Below are 9,407 nucleotides of genomic sequence, written 5' to 3' on the forward strand. Positions count from 1 at the left end.
TCTTTAGAAACTCACAAGCTTCTTTTTCTAACATCGGTTTGTTAATTTGCACTTTCAAGTTTACCACCCTTGAGAATCTTGGCTTTCTCTTATGTTTTCTTCTTCTATCTTGTCTTTCCCTTTCCTGGCCCTTTCTGACATTTCAGGAGTGTAAATTCCACCACTTCGAGTCATTCTTCCTATTTATGCTATGTTGGTAGTATTATTCGTACTTGGATTATTCAAGGTCATATCAGGCCCTCACATCACCACATTATAATCATATCTCCATGGGATTGCTTTGTCGGTCTGATAAGGGAATGGGCTAGGGATATAAACAGTTATCGATGTTCTGAAAGAGGAGATGATTTTCTCAATTAAGGGTTTTGATTTCTCATCATAGTAGATAGTGAGAAGTTTGGGGATAAAAGACTTGCCAGGACGCTCGTCACCCATTGTATTCACACCATTCCCATCACATTCTTCATAGAATTTAATGATGGCTCATCTATCAAGCTCTGTAATATTCGTTTAAAGACCTCACAACTTTGGATCGAATGTCCAATTATTTTCTCATGGTATTTATAAAAATGGTCAGGGTCTTCATGACTTTCATTATCATCTAAAAATAATTATTGAATCATGCCCGTCTCATACAAATAGTCGTACACCCATTCAAAAGAGGTTTTCACTTCATCCGTGTATCTTTTGATTTTCACATTTTTTTTTTACCCATCATATTGATTTTTCCTTCGGTATGATCCGACAAAGGGTTTTCATTAACACTTGACTTGAATTTGGTATCAAAAGATAAAAGCTCATAATTTATCAAACCTTGCATCTTATGTTTAAATGTTGTACAATTTTTAGTAGAGTATCCTATAACTCCGTAATGATAATCGTACTTGACGTTAGGGTAATACCAACTTGGATAAGGTGATTTTAATGGTTTTACATAAGAAGGAGCGATAAGGTGGCCTCTCACTAATTGAGGGTATAAATCAGTGTAAGACATAAAAATTGGGTCAAAATGAGATCTTTCCTAATTATTATTATTCTGTGAGTTTTTTTAATTGCTGTTTGGGTAGGTTGGTTAGGTAAATGGTCGAGTTGAGGGTACAGAGGTGTAGTTGGATGGTTGAGGGTTAAAGCTTAGTCTGGGCAGTGGTTGTTAGGTTGCCTGGTAATGATATGGTTGGTGAAAATTTTGGTTTGTAGCAGGGTAGTAAGGGAGGTATGGATTATATGAGACAAAAAGATGGTATGAGGGATTTCTGTGAGTGACAGCATGTGTCTCTTGCTTTTTTTTCTTTAAGTTACTGTTTTCTTTTCGGGCCCTTCAATTTTGTCACTTTTGATAGCGTTCTCTATCATCTCTTCTGAGATTACCATATCAGAAAAATTTTTCGTGACATTTCCCACCAATCTGTCATAGTAAGAGACCTTCAGTGTGTTGACAAATAACACAGTTATCTCTTTTTCAATCAGTGATGGTTAGACCTGGGCCACTGCATCTCTCTATCAATGTGCATATTTCTTGAATGTTTTCATTGATTTTTTCTCCATATTTTGTAATGACAGCCTATCAGGGGCTGTATCCTAGACATGCTTATACTAAGCAAGAAAAATTTTGGCCAAGTCTTTTCACGAATGGATCTTACTTCGATCTAACTACACGTACCATTTTACTATTAAACCAGTCAAACTATCTTAGAAACAGTGTATCAATAGTTTGTCATTATAAGTATAACCTATCATCTTTCTACAAAACATGATAATATGAACGGAATGATACTTTGTTTCGTCATATTTCTCAAAATCTAGGATCTTAAATTTTGGTGGGATAATCAAGTCAGGTACTAGGCTCAGCTCATTGGTGTCAACAACCCCATAAATGTCATTACCTTCAACCATTTTGAGCCTCTCCTCAAGTTGGTCATACTTGTTTCAAAATTTTGAATTTATAACAGGTTTTGACATTTCACGAGACTTTTTTTGTTCAACAGGGTCATCAAGATTTGGCACTATGATGGGATCAACTGGGATAGGTCTCGAGTTAGTATTCAAGTGGGTCGATTGTTGACTTGCAGAATAATTGACATAACGGTATGGCTGTGCACTTGGTGGTTGTATATGTATACCCCGAGAAACTTGAACCTGAGTCTGAGACAGAGTGAATCTCGAAAGCTATAATGGCTCTTTCATATTAACCTCATCCCCTGTCCTTGATGCACGAGTGACTCTTTTTCCTTTCATTGAACTAAACAACAGTTGTTTTAATTCAATCATTTGTGCTTCGATACTTTGTTGTATTTCCATCACTCTTTATCGATTTCCTCCTGTGCCCTTTCGACCCTTTCAAATCTAGTTATATTCTCTTCTTCCATAGCTCGAGTCTGAGAACGAGTATTATATCTATGCGAAATTGACTGATTTTGATTCCTTGACTTTGCTATCTTTGAACCTTAGTTTATTAACCATGAATTAGATCACATGATATAATATCGTTGATATTTTTGTTAGTATTTATATTTATTAAAATACATGTATGAAATGAATGAAATACAAATTGGGGTACTATCTTGGATCGATCGAAACAAAAAGAAACTTTCATTAACCATGGGAGTCTTTATACATCATTTGATCATTCTTGCATTAAAACCATAAAAACATTTGATTTGAGCATATTGCTCCCTAGCTTCATACAAAAAGTTCAATAATCTCTGATTGTGGCCTTGGGTTAGTATAATCTTTTTTTCCAGTGCTTTCGCCTTTTTAACCATGTTAATTGCTTTTCGAACAGCATTGTAGATTTGAACAGTCAAATGTTTGATGTATTACTGCCTCTCTAAATTTTTCGCTCTCCACATCTCTCGAGGATCTACCTCCATATTGCAAGTACAAGCCTAATAATCCTCTTTCTCTTACCATTAAGCCAAAATCTTATCTATGTGACTCTGATTGCTTGTCAGTTGAAGCTTCAAACTCATTAATTCATGCTCTAGAGCTTTTTTCTCACTTTACAAATTGGAGTTCTTATTCTGTTCCTTCCTTAGTTCAGCTTTTAGCTTCTCACTTTCTCTTTGGTACCTTATTACCTTTTCAAAAACTCTTAAAAGTTTTTCTTTCCATTCATGCTGTTCTTTGGTGAGTGTAGAGATCATTTCTTTATTCTCTCGAGCTCTATTCTTCCAATACTTTATCATATCTCGTAATTTGTCTACATCCTTCTTGGATCTATTCAAAGGTCTACTATCCAACCTCAATTTCTTATTTTCTTAATATAAATTTTACAGATCCTCTTTCAATACTTTTCATTTTTTAGTCAACTTCTGTACTGCATCATCTTTCATCATCAAATCATATCTTAGTTGGTTAACTTGATCCATCATAGCCATCTTTTCTTTTTCTAACCTTTTTTTTTTCAATCTCAAACTTTCATTGGGCAATCTCAAAAGTCGACAATACCGGTACTAAAATAAGAGCTAGTAACTTTTCTAAAATATCGACTGGTAGAGGCCTAATTTCGTTAACCCTTTTAATCATCCACGTAAGGTAACCTTCTGCAACATTATTTACGATCTAGTTGGGCTCATTCGGTTGACCTGTTTTCATGCTTTGATGATTTCATAAACTCTTTTCACATAACCGGGTGTTCCATAATCAAACTCGAGTAAACTAAGCCTATGAGTCATAGGGATGAACTGCCATGAGTCATATTATCTTTGAACCATAAGAGACGCATAACTCATTGCCCCTCATATTCCTAACAAAGGTACTCATGACTTATCTCTACAACTATACAAGATGGCCATCGAAAACATCCATGGTGCCCTCCATGTTACATCATCACTAGTGAGCTTCAAAAAAAATGCCAACCACTGACCTTTTGTCCAATTTTTCCTCTATTCTTTAGCAACAAACTCTTTGATAGGGACAAAATAAACGGAGAATGGTTGAAATGATGTCTTTTCTTTTCCTCAAAAATGGCTTCTGAGCCAGACAAAAAGTAATTGCGCACACCCTATAAATCATCTTTCACTTTTTTTTTGACAAAAATTAAGTGATCTAACAGTCTCTGCCAAAATAGTTGGTAAAAAGTTTATACCTTTATCTAATTGCTCAAAGAAATCAACCACTGATGCTTCTATATGTCCTAACACCTTAGGGAATATCATTAATCCATACACGACCAAAACAAACACATTCAATCCTTGATTAGTATTAATATACTTTTTTATGTACTCGAGCAAAAAAGCTGATGAGATGGTCTCAACCTCATTCTTTTCTTTTTTGTGCTTGTCTGTCTCTTCAACCCCTACTTGCATGATATTAGCTAACTTCTTTATATATTCGATAGTCTTATGCTCATTCTAATAGATCTTATCTTGATTGGTAGACTCTATCCAAAGTAAAAAAGAATATTTTTCAATCGTGGGGGCCAAGTCTTCTTAGTTGAATACAAAACATCGATAAGATTGATCCTAGAATTGTATTACGATTCTCATTAGCTGTTCATCAATCTTTACTGACATAAGCAATGCCACGTCCCCGTATTTCTTGAAAAAAAATTCCTTTCCCTCTAATCCTCACTATTTCCAAATAGCTTTCAATTTGATATATCATTCTGACTAAGATCCATATGCACTAACTGTGGCAGCATCGATATGTGACCATCTATTAAGCAATCTCCTTCTTTTCTCTGAGTACTTTCTGATTGGCTCTTAACCTCTAGGTAGCTCTTACACACGAATGACATCTTTTAGGTTTTCTAAAAATTTTTGTTGCTGAAGATTGATCCAAAATAATACCCTCTAAGAAATATGGTACCTATATGATGTATGCAATAAAATTGAAGAAAATAAAAGAATTAAACAAATTAATAATGTAAATAGAACAAATAAATAAATAATGAGTAAATGAATGAGCAAGTATAATATACGTCATAACAAAATATACATAGTGCCATAGTTTAGGTAATTTTCTCATAAAAAAGACAACATGGCTCTTTCTTAAGGTTGGACCTTACGACTTACTATATGCCGGGTTAAGATTTACATGTCTAAAGGTTCCCAGACTATTCCTCACATCATTGTCCATTATAGACTAGTAAGGCTCCTCGATCCTCACCTATTATAGCTAGTAACAGAATGGGTTCAATTTGAGTGGAAGTGTTTCGCTAGCAAATACGGAGGTTATCACCTCACGAGAGCGTAGCTACTTCACTTCCTCCTATAAGAGATAGAGCTCGGGTCTAGAGCTCATGCATGAATATGCAAAGTGTGTGCAAAATAATGTATTAATCGAACTACCATAAACACGTAAAAAAAATCACGACTAACATACAATTTATCTTATTCATTAACATATATATTTTTGAAAAATCAAAATAAAGGAGATTAAATGAAATGTCAAATAAAACCAATTAAATCCAACAATTCTTAATAATGCATAATTAAAAGTTTTAGCTTGACTCTCGAATTAAAGTCCCCAGCGGAGTCACCAAGCTGTCGTAACGATTTTGGGTCCGCCAGACGTAAAGGAGTTTTAAAATCAAAATAAATGAGAGAGTCGCCACCAATCTTTGTTAGGGTGTGATTGGCCACCCAAAAGTTTATCTTCTTAATAAAACTATAAAAACGAGTTTAAAGTTTATCAAAAAAATAAATTTTGATCTACGAAAAATCAGGTTGGGTCTAGGAGTCGGTTACGTGTGGGGAAGGATTAGTACCCCCACAACGCCCATAAATTGGTACCATTTAATTATGTGTTATTTTCAATGTTAGATAAAAATGGTTTCAATTTTAAATAATTTTAAATTTAACACTAATTCCCTTCATTTGGAAAAATAAGATTTTGCTAAAGCTCTTTATTTAGGAATATTGAGAAAATCTTAAAGTTAAAGAATTATTTTAAAATTCTCTAACATCTAGGTAGAATTTAAAATTACTCTTTTTACTTAAGATTTAACACGATAATCTTTAAAATGAAATAACAGTCTTTATAGAAGATAATTGTTAGTAACTCTCCAACATTTAGCTAGAGTACCAAGAATTATTTCCTTCATAATGTTATTTTTATTTTATTTTATAATATCACAAAAATTTTTTAAAATGTATTATTATTTTTTTATTATAAAATATTTTATCATCAAATAATAAATAAAAATTAAAGAGAGAATAATGATAATACGCTAACGTATGTATGCTAATGAATGTCATGTAAAAAGAAATGTAATTTAAAAGTTGAGTTCTTAAGTATAATGAGATCACCTTGACTTTTCAACATCTAGGTAGAGCTTAGGTGCGATTGTTTATATTTAAGAATCCAATTTACTATTATATTTTTATTTGTTAATCTTATTATTAATGCGAATTAAGAACTCGTATGAAAAAACTTAACGAAGTAAAGTTTCCTAAGCACCCCATCATCTAGGCGACATTCGGAAACAAATTACTTCAAATAAGATTTTCACATATGTCCTTAGGATTTTTAGAATGTTTTGAGTAAGGGTTTGAGTAGAGGTTTTAAAGGTTAGGGTTTCAAGATTTTGAAGATTCGGATTTTAGGATTTTGGGTTGAGTTTTGAGGGTTTTAGGGTTTGATTTTAAAGTTTAGAGGGTCTTAACACTTGGATTTTAGGGTATAAAAGGTTTAGGATTTTGATTTTAGTGTTTAAGGTTTTGTTTTTAAGAAAATGCGAACATCTCTAAAAATTCTCAACATCTAGGTGGATTTTCGGAGCAAGTTCGATTTTAGCGATTTTTGAAAATTAATCAAAAAGTTCTTATATATTTCTTTTTTAAGAAAATTTATTAATAATAATTCTCCAATATCTAGGGGAAATTATTTTTAGAAATATATTTTATTCCCTCCAACATCTAGGCAGGGAAAATAAGAAAAATTATTTTATTATTATTATTATTATTATTTAAGTATTTTTAATATATATTTTTAATTATTATCTTACTTGTTTTCATTTTTATTATTATTAAAAAATTAACTAGTTATCTTAACAAATTTAAAAATTCATCATGCATAAATATAAAAAATACTCAAAATAGCAAAAAAAATAATATATAAAAAAAATAAAAAAAAAATTTTTTTAACCTAAATCGGACCGGTCAACGATCCAGTCAACGACGGTTTGGTTTGATCGAAAAGGGTTCGATTTGGCGTGCGGTTCAGTTGAGCTGACTGAGGAACGGTTTGAGCCAGTCTAGGGAACAGTTCGGTTCGGTCTGGGCAAACCGATTCAGATTTGCTAAGGAGCCGGGTTGTCAGGTCGGTTGCGCAGACCCCGGGTTGGGTTCGAATCCACGCGCGGATCTTCCCCTACCAAAACGACGTCGTTTTGAGTTTGTTTAATTTTTTATATAAACCTCAAAAAAAAAAATTTTTGCTCATTTCTTCTTCTGCTCGAAAAAAAATCTCTTCAGTCTGAAAATGCTTTCTGGCTCCGATCGGAGTCCGGTGCCGTGCCGCTTCGCCAACAGCTGTTGGGTCACCACCGGTGACCGCTGGTGACCAAAAAACTTTTAAAATTTACCAAAATGCCCTTCTTAACCCCTTGAGCTCAGATTTGTTATCTTTTTCATGAAAAAAAGCCTTAATCGACTTAGATCGGGGTTTGAAGATTTCCGTTTTTTTTTCTTTTCTTTCTTTTTTTTTTTGTAAACCAAAGATTGATCTAATTTTTTGTTCTTGCAGAGAGCTTCAGCGCTGAGGTTCCTCCTTGCGGGGAAAACTGTGTGTCTTTTTGTTTTTGTTTTTTTATTTTTTTTGTGGTTGGTGTGAGTTTTGTTTGGGGTTGTTGAAGGGAAAGGTTTGGTTTGGTGTTTGGGCTCGAAACGAGAGGGTGCTGAGGATAGTATGTCTGAAGGTTTCGAAGATCTATCCGTAGGTTTTCGAGAAGAGGGTGTCCGAGAGAGGCTAAAAGGGGAAACATTAGGGGCTTTTTACGGCTGAAAATTGTGGTAGCCAATGGAGCATATGTCTGGTGAGGTATGAGTGTGATGGCAGGGTAAGGTTGATAGTTTCGAGCAGTTAGGGCAAGTGAGGTGCAAGGGCTCCGATGGGATTGGGGATGGTGGTGACAGTGGTGGGTGGCAGTGGTGGCGTGTAAGGCACCATTGCCATCCTGATTTTTTTCTTTTTTTTTTTTTATCAGTTATCACTTTTATTTTTATTTTTTTATATTAATTAAATCAATATTATTATTATTATTATTAAACCAAAGATTGAAAATGATAGATCCGGATAAAATTTGGTGTCTACAACAATAAACAACATTAGACAAAATTAACACATCTTAAAGCCATTTTGACTGTAATATCTTCTACCAGTGGGAAATTAGAAGGGGAAAATTGAAGTTCAAATTGAATATGCATAAATAGATGTTAAATCGAAAAACCTTTCTAGAATGCTCATTTTTTGTAGCAAAACCACTCCTAATAAACAACATAACCAGGAGTATAATTCTTTTGCAATATGGCATGGACAGTCAGGCACTACTTAAGTTATATGAATCTGAACTATTCAATGTTTTTGACCCAGTTGTATCCTCAGATGCATAAAATACTTAGATTCAGACTGTTGTGTCAGCAATCACAGATATATAGTTTAGTAGCAAAATGACATGCATAGAGTGGAAGAAGATAATAGCTATGCAGCATTCGTATAAATAATTGATAATCAACAATATGCAAATAATACTTATAGAAGTGCTGGGATGAAACCAAAAGAAATTGTATCAGGTAAGAATTATTCATTTAAATAACAAAGAAGCATGATTTGAGCCAATCAACATAAAACATTACATGCAAACATGATAACTTTCTAATACATGAAATATTCCATCAATAACCTATTATTAGAGGAAAAACTACATTACACACACATTTCTCCTGCCCAAAAATCTAATTATCTAGGAAAATAAAATGTAGATAAAAATTTCACAATGCATGAAGCAACAACTTGAAGGAAATTGAAAACATAACAGATTGAACAAAATTCATAGGCATGTAATCGAAACAGGGCAAAAAGTTTATAATTCCCAAGTAGTTGGAATTATTTGAAAACTGAAACATTACACTAGTTAAATATATATATAATAAATCCACAATAAAACCTTTTGAAGATTTTAAACCTCTTTAATTCAACAGCAAAGTGGAAGAAAAAATAGGTGTTCATTTCGGCAAAGGGCAAATTGTTTAAAACTTAGAATTGGTTGGACTATCAAGCAATCCATTAAGAAACATAGATTTTTAGTAACAAAAATGATACGCTAAAAGCTACCAAAGTTTTAAATAAGAGTATATAAATAGGAAAACTTCCCTATAAAAGAAAATAAGAACATTTCCAACCAAAAACAAAGAAATACCCATTAAAAAAAACGGAAGGCAAATACTTTTACCTTTACAATTCTG

The sequence above is a fragment of the Durio zibethinus genome, chromosome 3, assembly GCF_047325235.1.
Source record: "Durio zibethinus cultivar Kanyao isolate XHJ-2024 chromosome 3, ASM4732523v1, whole genome shotgun sequence".
Lineage (NCBI taxonomy): Eukaryota > Viridiplantae > Streptophyta > Magnoliopsida > Malvales > Malvaceae > Durio > Durio zibethinus.